Genomic DNA, 13,102 nt, shown 5'->3' with positions numbered 1-13,102 from the left:
GGGGGGGGTGTTCATGAAGCTGAAGTCAGCGGAGGGTCATCTGATGGGTCGGACGAGACCACTGTTATCGGCCGAGTGTTCAGCAGCGCCTCAGCACGACAGAAGGCAGTCTGCAGCTCTTCATCAGTCAGATCAGCGCTTTGTAGCGTTTTGCGCAGCGCTGTTTTAGCGCACTTCACCATAGCTTCACAGCCGCCACTGAAGTGTGGTGCTCCGGGAGGGATGAATTGCCACTTGATTTAGAGATGTGCCGTCTTGTCCTGGATTTCATCTTCCTCCAGCTGACGTAGAAGTCGGCGTATCTCCCTGTCGGCGCCCACGAAGTTGGTGGCATTGTCGGATGTCACATGGCTCGGCTTTCCTCTTCTCGCGATGAATCGCATGAAGGCGCGAAGAAAGCTGTCTGTGTCTACAGGGTGTCTCAAAAGTTCGCTTACAGGTACCAGCCATGCTTTTTTGTCAATAATTCTGAATCAACAAGAAATTAACAGTCGAAATTTTGCATGGGCATTGGTAACAACCTTCCTCAAGCAGCTTCATTGTTTTCAAGCGCATTCGATCCTTCATGAGCTCACAAAAAGGGTTCACCTCTGACCATGGATCAGGCATGAAAATGGATGTCGCATACTCGGGTCGGCTGAGAAACTCTCTGCTTCACGAGTAATGGGAATGGTTAGGTCGGAAATGACACATGGCAAAGTGTCGGCGAGGATGAGTACAACATGTTGGTCATCTAATAAAAACGGTGGCTAAAATTTTTGAAGGACAAAACCATGCGAGACTAACAGCGCTTTGAACGACCCTTGTACCGCAGCAGACTCGTGCTCCGGAAAGCAGCTGAAAATGCAGTCCTTACTATTGAAAACTGACTAGAAGCTCACAGACAGAGGTTACCCAGTTTCAAAAATTGCAGGTCATCATAAAATAAAGACAAAATATCAATTAAAATTGTTTACAATATCTATAACGCTAAATTTTGAGGGAAAATAATGCGAAAATCGTCAATGCCGAGGACAAGTGACCCTCCAAAAGTGTCAATTAATGTAAAGTTTTATCTAACGAAGTTTCAAGAGGCAGATGTGGAGCAAATAGCTTTCTTTTACACACAAAATCCGGACAAAACCGCACGATGGACAGGTTTTGGCCGTTTACAAAGTAGAACCTCTCTTGAGGAAAACACTCCGGAACCCAGCGAAGGTCTTGGCATTGGGAATGACGAGCGTTCGGGATTTGCAAAATTTGCAAAATGTGTCTAAGAAACAGATGGCCGACACATTCTGCTACGATATGCTGCGAAAAATTTGCCCCTGGTACTTCCCATTTGTTCAGGAATGGGGTTGTTTTGAAAAGAAAAATGGTGCTTGGGAAGTCGGCGCCAGTCATTCATGAAGGAGTTAGCGCCAGAGAAGACCTACAAAATACTCACGGATGGTGTCGATGCAAGCTGTCGGCTTTCAGGGAGAAGCGGATGTTGCCTGGGAGCTCGTCAAACCTAAATCCGACGCAGAAACTGCAGGGGATTCCCCTACAAGAGCTTGAAAGCTGGTAACCTTTCATCAGCCTCCGGCAGCTGACGGAGTGACGAATATCGGTATGGGCAAATATTTTTGGAGATACAGCAAAGGGTTTGGTTTCCAACCTTCCGAATCAGTTGTCAAAGCATGCATATTTGTCTAGTGTACACACGGACACCAAAACCTTAGATTTTTGGCCGGTGTTGTGAAATGTGGACCATATTTAGTGCCGGCCGCCCCCCAGCGCTACCTGGTGCTTGTTTGGTCACCTCCCCAGCGCCACCTATTGGCTTTGTTTTAGGATGGAGCAGATTGCGTGTCAGATTCTGTGGACGGTGGCGCGCCTCTGGTGAGGAAGGTGTGAACCACAGGGCACACGTGGCACACTGACCCAGTTTTGCATCAGCTGATCGCCGCAATAAACCAGTTGACGGTCATCGTGTTTGGGCCGTGGAGGTGCGCCGATTTAGCCGCATGATTTTGAAACTCGCAGATATAGCTCAATTTATTGTAACCAGAGCAACATTCAGAGTGACTAAACCAATCAGGCGAATTAGTTTCGTAACATTGGTGCCGAAACCGCCGGGAAAAGTGCTTTGAGTGATCGGTATGTCTCTGGAAGAGCTAAAGCGGGCGAGGACAGCGGCGCGTGGCTGGCTAAAAAGGGCCACAGTAAAGCTTGAATCTGTCATTGCTGATGAAGACAGTGATGGGGTAGCTATTCAGAGCTACCTGGATGATTTTGATCAGCGTCTGGCTAACTTGGACTCTGCTCAAGAAAAGCTAGAGCTAGTGCTTCATGATGACGAGCTTGCCAGTGACTTTGAGAAAGCAGCTGAGATCCGTGATGCTGCGCTTGGCATTAGGGTCCAAGCTGTAAGGCTTAAAGTAGCTCGTGAGAGAGACTCAGCTCAAAGTGACAATGGCAGTAGCTGTACTTCTCAAGTAAAGCTGCCTAAGATCGAGTTGCCAAAGTTTGGTGGCGATGTGGTAGATTGGTCGACATTCTGGGACCAGTTCAGCGCCACTGTTGATCAGTCTGACTTGGCAACAGTCTCGAAGCTCGTGTATTTGAGATCTTTGCTCTATGGTGAAGCTAAGCAGGCGATAGATGGTCTTGCGGTGACTGCCACCAACTATGCGGTGGCCTGTGACATTCTCAAAGCAAGATTTGCCAGACCTGCTAAGGTTATTTTTGCTCATATCGAGAAGCTTCTCAATCTGGGCAGTGGTTCTGATCTTAAGCCCATTCAAGATGAACTCTTGGTGCATATTCGAAGCCTTGAGAGGCTTGGTGTCGGTGGTGAGAGGTACGGTGTAATACTTACCCCACTGGTACTGAGCCGTCTGCCCGAGGACTTCCGGATGGAATGGGCACGGGACTGCGAAGGAAGAGAAAGTGACTTGGACTACCTTCTGCAGTGTCTGAAGAATGAAATAAGCCGCAAGGAGAGATCTCAAGTACTGGAGGGCAACAGTGTTCCTGTGCAGTCTGGGGCACAGACTCGGATCACCCCAGGGAGGAGAGGCAACAGGTCAGCAGCAGGTGCTGTGCCATCGGCAGCAGCCCTGCAGGCGACGACAGCTGCAGCAGGTGCTGTGCCATCGGCAGCAGCCCTGCAGGCGACGACAGCTCCAGTGGACAGATGTGGATTCTGCCAGAAACCCCACCATGTCTCAGCTAAGTGCAGGGGATTTCTGAAGCTAGGAGTGGGGAAAAGGCTCATGAGAGTAAAACAGTCAGGGCTGTGCTTTCAGTGCTTCAGTGCTGGTCATAGAGCCAGAGATTGCTCAGTCAGATGTGAGTGGTGGTGGCCGCCATCATGTTTTGTGCTGCTACAAGCAGCAAGGCCAGACTCAGGGTGATCAGGGTTCTACTGAATCCCACCGTCAGATGAGCAACAGTGCTGATGTGGGAGCTGTGAGTAGAGGAGTGTCTGATGTGTCACTCTCATGCAACACTGTGCAAAAGAAAGACTGTATTGTGCTGCCTACTGCTAGGGTCACTGTCATTGGGTCTCGGGGGCCAGTAGAGGCCACAGTTCTGTTTGATAGCGGATCTGATAGGACTTATGTGTCAGAGTCACTTGTACAGCGTGCCTCACCGAAGTGGACTGGGTCTGAGGACACATCGTATGTGGCTTTTGGTGGTAAGAAGTCATGTGTCTCACAGCAGAACACTTATGATGTGACAATGCAGAGTGCCTGTGGTGAAAAGGTGTCTGTCAAAGCTGTGTCAGTTCCTGTGATCTGTCAGCCCCTACAGAGACCTCGTGTGACTCAGGACGTATTGCAGCAGCTGGGCTTAGCTGGCATTGAGATGGCTGATGTGTACCAGAGTGACCGTGAAGTGTCTATTGATATCCTGATAGGATTGGATGTGTACTGGAGCCTAGTGAAACCTGGCATTGTTCGTGCTGTAGATGGCCTGGTAGCTCAGATGACTGTGTTTGGCTGGGTCATTTCTGGAGCTGTGGCTGGCAGTGGCGGCTCACTGTCTGGTGTGGGCTGCCAGCTTCTGACGTTAGGTGATGTGCACAGCACTTCACTCAGGAACCTCTGGTCTCTGGAAGGGGTAGGCATTGCTAAAGATGATGATGCCATGCCTGATGTTCTCGCCGAGTTCGAATCGTCTGTTCACATGAGGGAGGGACGCTATGAGGTAAAGTTACCCTGGAAACCTGGTGCAGTGGGTAAGCTTCAGGACAACCTCGCGTCTGCCAAGGCTCGGTTAGCGAGTCTCACACGTAAACTGTCAAAGGACCCTGGACTGTGTGACCGGTATAACAGCGCTCTGCGAGATATGGAGGAGGCTGGTGTGATCGCGGAGGTGCCTGCTGAGGAGATGTGTACCTCAAAGCCGACTTTCTACCTGCCACACAGACCGGTGGTCAAGGAGAGTAGTAGCTCTACGAAAGTCCGACCTGTTTTTGACGCATCGTCGTGTGGACCAAATGGCGTGTCCTTGAATGATTGTTTAGAGATAGGGCCATGCTTGCTCCCTGACCTGGTAGAAGTGCTTCTAAGGTTTAGGAGGTGGCCTGTGGCTGTGACAGGTGACATCACAAAGGCCTTTCTGCAGATATCCCTCTGCAAAGAGGATCAGGACACACACAGGTTTCTGTGGGAGCGTGACGGGGTTGTGCGCGTGATGAGGGCACAGAGAGTGATTTTTGGTGTGTGCAGCTCTCCATTTCTATTGAACGCTACCATACGCCACCACCTGTCTCACTACCCAGACTCTGCAGTGATCACAGAAATGCGTGAAAACTTCTATGTAGACGACCTGCTGTCAGGAGCAGACACAGAGCAGGAGGCCGCTGAGCTTCTGTCAAAGGCTCAGGAGGTGATGTCAGACGCCGGTATGACGCTCACTAAGTGTAGGACGAATAGCCCAGTGCTGTTCGAAAAGGCTCAGACTGTGATGGGGACAGGTCTGAACGAGAGCTGCAAAGTGCTTGGTGTGATGTGGCAGCCCACAGATGATGTGTTTACGTTTCAGGGCGTAACACTGCCTGATGATATCGTGCCCACGAAGCGAGTGGTGCTCAGTTTTGTAGCTCGTATGTTTGACCCTCTCGGCTTCGTCGGCCCGTTTGTGATGACCTTGAAATGTTTGTTTCAAGAGCTCTGGCAGTTGGGTCTACACTGGGACGAGCCGCTTCCTGAGATCTTCTCTGAGACCTTCAGCCGGTGGCTGAGGGAGCTGGAGCTGTTGAAAGAGTTCCAAGTGCCGCGCCGCTACTTCGAGAGGGCGTGGAAGGGCACCCAGCGAGTGGAGCTGCTGGCTTTCTGCGATGCCTCGCCAAAAGGGTATGGTGCAGCCGTCTATATCCGTGTGCCCCTGGATGACGGCTCGTTTGATGTGACCCTGGTGATGGCAAAAAGTCGCGTGTCGCCTCTCAAGAAGCTCACGCTTCCTAGACTTGAGCTTTTGGGGTGCCTGGTGGGTGCCCGTCTGGTTGTGTTTGTCAGACGAGCTCTCCGCCTCCCGGAGGACACGCGCATTTCATGTTGGACAGACTCTATGATAGCGCTAGGGTGGATTCGAGCAAATCCACTAAAGTGGAAGCAGTTTATAGCGAACAGGGTCTCTGAAATCCAGAGCCTGACCAGCCCAGCGTGTTGGCAACACTGTGCAGGTGTGGATAACCCGGCTGATTTGACCACCAGAGGGGTGTCGGCCGAAGAGCTGGTCGGTTCTGATCTGTGGTTGTCTGGTCCGCAGTGGCTCTCCAGCCCAACAGGTCTACCTGTCGCAGCTGCGGAGCCGGAGCCAGAGGCGCCACGGCTACTGGGTGAGGAGGCTGTTCTGACAGCGACTACTCCGGCCCCGTGTTCGCTCGACTTCCAGCGCTGTGGATCCTTCTCCAAGGCGGTGCGCGTCACAGCCTGGGTGAGGAGGTTCATTCGGAACGCCAGGACGCCTGGTGCAGGCGCTCGAGGTAAGGGGCCCAGAACGCGGCAGAGTGCCGCTAAACGGCTTCAGCTGGAGTTAGACCCTGACGAGATTGTGCAAGCGAGACGTCAGCTGCTAGTCCTGGTACAGGGTGAGGCCTACCCGGACGAGCTGAGAGCGCTGCGATCGGGCAGAGACGTTGCGAAAGGGTCGTGCCTGTACCGTCTCGTGCCATTTGTTGATGATGACGGACTGATCAGGGTGAACAGCAGACTGCAGATGTCTGATCTGTCCTACGACGAGGTTCATCCCGTCGTTCTGCCGACCTGTCACGTGTCGGAGCTGCTAGTCCGTGAGCAGCACTTGCTGATGCGACACGCTGGCGTGTCTGCCCTGATCAGCTCACTCAGAGGGTCGTATTGGATTTTCGGACTGCGACGCCTCGCAAAGAGAGTGAAAAGGGGATGTGTTCCATGTCAAAGGCAGGATACTCGAGCATGCAACGCGCCAGTGGCGCCGCTTCCGAAGTCGAGGGTGACTGAGGCACCCCCGTTTGCTGTCACCGGCATAGACTTCGCAGGGCCGGTGTTCTGTGTAGATGAGCCGCGCAAAAAGTTGTACGTGTGCCTGTTCACATGTGCGGTAACCAGGGCAGTGCATGTAGAGCTGGTAGACTCCCTGTCTTTAGAGGACTTCATGCTGGCGCTCAGGCGTTTTGCAGCCAGGAGGGGAATGCCCACTGAGATTTACTCCGATAATGCTGCGACGCTGAAGGGCGCTGATTCTCTCTTGCAGAGACAGTTCGGACATTTGGCACCGGCTTGGAAGTTTATCGTCCCACTGTCCCCCTGGTGGGGAGGATGGTGGGAAAGACTGATTAGGTCGGTTAAGTCGGGACTGAGAAAGGCGCTAGGTAAGCGCTGCCTGACGAGGATTGAGTTGGAGACGCTTCTCAGCGAGGTCGAGTCCTGCATAAACTCGCGTCCATTGGTCTATGCTGGTGATGATGCGGATGCGACCGAACCCTTGACTCCCAGTCACTTTCTGATAGGCAAGGGGTCCGGCTTTCAGCCGGGAGAGCAGTTAGATCCAGCTGCAGCAGCGCGACAGTCGCTGCCGGCTCGCGCCAGACTTCGTAAGGAGCGCATGGATCGGTTTTGGGAAGTTTGGTCGTCCGCCTACTTGCGCCAGTTACCCACTTCCGTTCGCCAATTCCGCCATCACGGTAGCTTGAGGGTAGGCTCAGTCGTTTTGATTCATGAGAAGAACGTTCCGCGCTTGATGTGGCCGGTTGGTGTGGTTGTGCGGCTGTATAAAGGGTCTGATGGTGTCGTACGATCCGCGGACCTACGTACTGCGAAGGGTGTCCGTACTCGCGCGATTCAGTGTCTCCACGATCTAGAGTGCGATTAGAGAGTGGAGCGTCTGGTTAGGCTTTCAGACAGAGTTGTCTCTCTTTCGTTGTAGTTAAGTGTATCCTTGTGTGTGTATACTGACCGGGTTTGTTGATCAGTTGTTTGCTGATGCACTCGTCATTTCTGGCCAAGCTGATGTGTTTCGCTATTTGATCTCTGTGCCATGATTGTTGCTAGGCCTAAAGTGTGTTGGAGTATCACGTATCGATGTTCTCTATACTCCAACGGGGCGGAGAATGTTGTGAAATGTGGACCATATTTAGTGCCGGCCGCCCCCCAGCGCTACCTGGTGCTTGTTTGGTCACCTCCCCAGCGCCACCTATTGGCTTTGTTTTAGGATGGAGCAGATTGCGTGTCAGATTCTGTGGACGGTGGCGCGCCTCTGGTGAGGAAGGTGTGAACCACAGGGCACACGTGGCACACTGACCCAGTTTTGCATCAGCTGATCGCCGCAATAAACCAGTTGACGGTCATCGTGTTTGGGCCGTGGAGGTGCGCCGATTTAGCCGCATGATTTTGAAACTCGCAGATATAGCTCAATTTATTGTAACCAGAGCAACATTCAGAGTGACTAAACCAATCAGGCGAATTAGTTTCGTAACAGCCGGTTCTTATATGCTTTATTGACATGGGAAATGTGTAAGCGAACTTTTGAGACACCCTGTAGGCCATATGCCATCTCTAAATGAATGGCCTTCGTGTGTAAGCAGTAGAACACGCACAGGTAGCGGTTCTGTCTTGTTTTTCCGCGTCCTTGTCGGGTCTCGAATGGTCCAGCAAAATCCACTGATATGTGTTTAAATGCTGGGTAGGTCGGCTGCACGTGACACTGCAGCTTCGAGCCCACCTTCTGCACCACTGGCGGGCTCCGTCTTCTCACGCACTCTGGACAGGTGCGTATGGCACGCTTCACCGTCTCTCTGGCAGCGACTATCCAGAACTGCTGTCTCAGCTGAGACACGGTGTGCTCCACTCCCATCTCGTGGTCTCCGTCCTTTTGTGTCTGTCCAACGATGAGACGCGTTACATCATGCCGCTTGGGTAGTAGCGCCGGGTGTTTGGCTTCAAATGGTAAGTCTGACCGCTGCATACGACCGCCAACACGAATGATGCCATCTTCATCAATGAACGGTGACAGTCGCCTGATGCTACTGTCCTTCAGCTTTATCTGACTTGAGTTTTCCCGCCGAGTGATGAGCTGCTGCCTTTCCGGTTCAAACTCACTTTGAGCCTGCTTAATCCAGAATACTTCTGCAGTCTTCACCTCTGAAGGGTCCAGCGGAGGTACAGATGAAGCGCTTGAGGTCTTCTGATGCTCATGGCCTGACCGTCGCTTCAGATTTGCCACGAACCTGAGCACGTAACCAGTGATTCGCAGCAACTTCTTCGAGGATGAGAAGCGAGAAGACTGCAAGCGGCAGTCCTCGTCCATCGTCTTCACCTGCGTGTTCTTCACGACACATTTCGTTCGTCGATCTTCACTTTTGTCGAAGTTCTTCAAGAAGCCCAGTCTTGCAGGCCATCTGTCGGCCGTCTCGCACAGAAAGCTGGGACCTTTCCACCACAACTCGCTGGCTGTCATTTCGTCCAAAGACTGACCTCTGGTTGGCAGATCAGCTGGGTTGCTTGGGGCCAGCAACTTGCTGGCCCCAAGAACGTGCTGCCACTGTCTTGGTTCCGTCATCGCTCTGATTTCTGACACACGATGTGCCACAAAACTCTGAATTCGGCTGACCTCGTTGCGAACCCAGCACAGCACATTGACTGAATCTGACCAGAAGAAGACTCCAGCCATTGGGATGTGCATCATCTTGCACACTTTCTTCACCAATCGAGCACCAAGAAGTGCTCCCCATCAGCTCAAGGCGCGGTATGCTCACTTCTCTCGACTTCGGTGCTACCCTGGCTCTTGACATGGCCAGTCTTGATGACCTTATGTCGCCCTGCTGACTCACCACATATATCGCAGCGGCGTAAGCTGACTCAGATGCATCAGAAAACACATGAATTTCCTGTATGCTGACATTTTCGAACGGTTGGAGGCAGCGTGGCACGGTTAACGCGTTTTTTAATGTCGGCTTTCCATTTCCTCCATCTGTGCTCCAGCTCTGCTGTGAGGTCATCATCCTATCCCAAGTTCAGCTACCAAGTCTCTTGAAACAAAAGCCTTGCGGTGATCGTAAATGGAGAACAGAGACAGAGAGGATGGAATACGGATGCCAGTTTTTTTGAGACAGTTTCTTTTTGTCTCCCTATTTTCTCCATCTTCATTTGTCTTCGAGCTGGCTTCATTCGTCTTCAGACCGGAACTGACGCCGAGTGTGTCTTCTTGAGCCATCCAGATGACTCCCAACGTCTTGTTTGGAGAGGAATCGTGTTCAATCGTAACTGCTGGCCGCTGAGCCCTGTCTTCAGACGGTATACTCTCCATGACATCTGTATGGCTGCTCATCCATCTTCGAATCTCCATTCCCGCCTCTTCCATGAGCTCTGTCAGCTGCGTCCGAGCCTCCACCGCCAGGCGCCATCTCTACGTTTTCAGAGGAAGTGATTGCGTCATCCATGTAGAAGGAGTCTGTCACGACTTTTGAAGTGATTGGTAGCTTCTCTTCATGGATCCTGGCATTTCCCTTGACGACAAACTGCGCCGCGAACGGAGCTGCTGCGTTTCCGAATAGCCATCTGTTTGCTTCATAGATGTCGACTTGATGTTCTGGATCTCCATTCCGCCACAGCACCCTGTGGTACACCTTCGATCTTTAGCTGGAAGCTTCACTTGGAGAAACATCTCCTTCACACCCCCTACCAGCGCCACCGGGTGGTGACGGAATGCAAGCAGAACTTCTTTATTTTTTTATTTCTTTATTTCAATTCAACACCAACGGGCAGCATACCCAGTAACAGGTGCAGTCATTTCATAAAACTCAATAAATAGACATACACATAACACAACACAGAAAATAATACAACCGCAAACACAGTAAAATCTGATGACTGATACCACCTTGAAGGACACGGTTACGAGAATTCAGTCATCTGTCAGACTCCCATCACATGCCGTTTCACTCTAGTTCTGAATTCCATTGCGCCGCTCTCCCATACATCCACATCTCTGTTTACATCAAGAAAAGCGTTGCATGCCTTTGGTATGCGGTTGAAGGCGCAAGAACGAACCGTTTAAACTCTTGCAAATGACACAGCGAACAAGGCCTGAGTACGTAGTTGGCGGGAGGGTACAGCGATGGGGAACTTCTCTACCAAAAACTGCGAGTCTATCCGGTGCCTGTGGACATTTCGTATAAACATGATATCATGCTGCTTGTGTCGGGCAGCAATGGTGTTGACCTTAAAGTATGTGACGAGTTCATCATAGTCCAAGGAAACTGCTGCATCTACACGGCAGCGGGCACAGAGCCAAACTAGAAACTTTTCCTGGACACGTTCGATCCTTTTCATATGTGTTTGAGCCGTTCCAGCCCACACCACGCTGCAATATTCCAGAATTGAACGGACATTTGCAAAGTAAGTTGACATGATGGCACGATGGTTCGCCAAACTGAAAGATCGACCGCGCTTTCCTGTCGCGTACGTGCGCATGAGTAGTCCCAGAGCCATGTTGGCCTTCCGAACAGTGCGGTCTACATGCTCGCCAAACGTGAGCTTCTGGTCTAAAAATACACCCAGATCTCGCATCACTGTAACGCGCTCAAGCACTACACCTCCCATCGCGTAAGCTGCCATTACAGGATTGCGCCTCAGTGTCAGACTCAGAACCTTACACTTGTCCGGGTTCAGAGTCAGTTTCCACATATCCGACCACGAGCATAGGGAGTCCAGCTGAGTCTGCAAGAAGTGCGCGTCCGTCAGACTATCAACTCTTCTGTACAGTTTTACATCATCCGCAAACATAAGGACATCGGTCTCAATCACATCGGGTAGATCGTTTATAAAACAAGCAAAGAGCAGAGGTGAAAGTAGACCGCCTTCTGGAGTTCCTGAGCTCACATTTACCCAGTCTGAACACTTCCCCTGAACCACCACTCTCTGCTTTCTTTCAGACAGGTATGAGGAAATCCAATTTAAAGCTTTGTCTGAAATTTGATACGATGATTTGAGCTTGTGAATCAGTAAACTGTGGTTGACGGATTGAAAGGCCGAACTATAATCTGTATATATCACGTCTGTTTGTGATCCGGCAGAGATGTTGGTCCAGGCTGCGTGCAATAGCGTACAAAGATTGGTAGAACATGAACGGCCAGGCATGAAACCATGCTGCCGTTCAGACACGACCGGTTTTACGTGTGCAAAAAGCTCGTTAAAGACGATCCGCTCCAATACTTTTCCAAAAAGTGGTAAAAGTGACACCGAACGGTAGTTGCTAGGACACGCTTTGGATCCCTTCTTGTGAACTGGAACGATGTTTGCACATTTCCAGGCTCGCGGGAAAGTTCCCTGTTCCAGTGACAGTTTACAGAGTAGTGTGACGGGCATCGACAGCTCAGCCGCACATTCTCGTATCACTCGAGCACTGACGTTATCTGGGCCACACGCCTTATGCGGGTCGATGCTAGTCAACACGTTTCGAACAGTGTCCTCTCCAACGTGAAACGAGCGCAGCGGATCTAACTCATAGGCGGTGACTGGTGGAAAAAATGCCACAGAAGGATCACTGAACTTAAAAGTAAACGTTTTGTTCAAAAGGTTGGCCTTTTCCAGGTTATCAGTCACTTTTCTGTCTCTATCATACAGATGCGTCAGCTGGCCGTTTTTCCCCTTTATACATTTCACAAATGACCAGAATCGCTTTGGGTTAGTGTTAAGGTCGTCTACAAGACCAGTAAGGTACGAATAAAACTTATCACTGGCGAGACGCTTAAACACACGACGTTTTTCTCTGAACATCTGCTGGTTGTCGGCTGTTTCTGCTCTTCTCATCCTCCGGTGAGCCGCCTCCTTCTCCCGCAGCGCCGCGCGCAGCTCCCGGTCAAACCAGGGTGGCTGGCGGCGCTTCAGCTGCACCACAGGGATGTGGTCGTTGATGGCCGCCGTCAGCAGGTCGTAGAACAAGTCCACTGCCTCGTCGACAGGCAGGCCGTCCAGCACGTTCCACGGAGCCAGCCGCAGAGTGGTGCGCAGTCCCTCCCAGTCCGCGCGCTTGTAGTTGAAGGCGGAGCTGCGGGACACCGTAGGCGCCGGCACGCGGACCGTGCTGATCTCACACACCACCTCACTGTGGTCCGACGGAAAGACGCCGTCTCTTACAGTTGTCACGATCCTTTGGTCGTTGGAGAGAACTAGGTCTAGGAAATTCGTGCCTCGGCTCGGACGATGCACGTGCTGGACTAGACCGGCCAGATGGCATCCGTCCAACAGCTCCAGAGTGCGACGGGAGCGACGCCTGAGCACCGGCGCCGCACTGCCGCTCCCCCCGGCGCCGTCTTCCATCCAGGTGATGTCCGGCACGTTGAAATCGCCGATAGCAACGACAGTTCTCCCCGCGGCCGCTCCAACAAGGTCGTAAAGTCCTGTCATAGTCGCCGCTAGGGCAGCCGTGTCGTCCGGGGGGCAGTAGCAGACGGCGAGCAGCATCGGCGGCTTCGTCTGCACCGAAACCACCAGCATCTCGGCTCCTTTGGGTTCCAGAGTCTCTTTTCGTTCCGGACATAGAGCGCGGCTGGCGAAGCAGGACACGCCGCCGCCGACACGACCGGTCCGGTCCCGCCGGAACAGTATGTGGCCGGGCAGGGCCGCCTCCAGCTCGGAGGAAGCGACGG

Source organism: Amphibalanus amphitrite, unplaced genomic scaffold (assembly GCF_019059575.1).
Source record: "Amphibalanus amphitrite isolate SeventyFive unplaced genomic scaffold, NRLGWU_Aamphi_draft 000670F_arrow, whole genome shotgun sequence".
In the NCBI taxonomy this organism is placed as follows: Eukaryota; Metazoa; Arthropoda; class Thecostraca; order Balanomorpha; family Balanidae; genus Amphibalanus; species Amphibalanus amphitrite.
The sequence above is the reverse complement of the archived record's forward strand: the minus strand, read 5'-3'. Positions refer to the sequence as shown.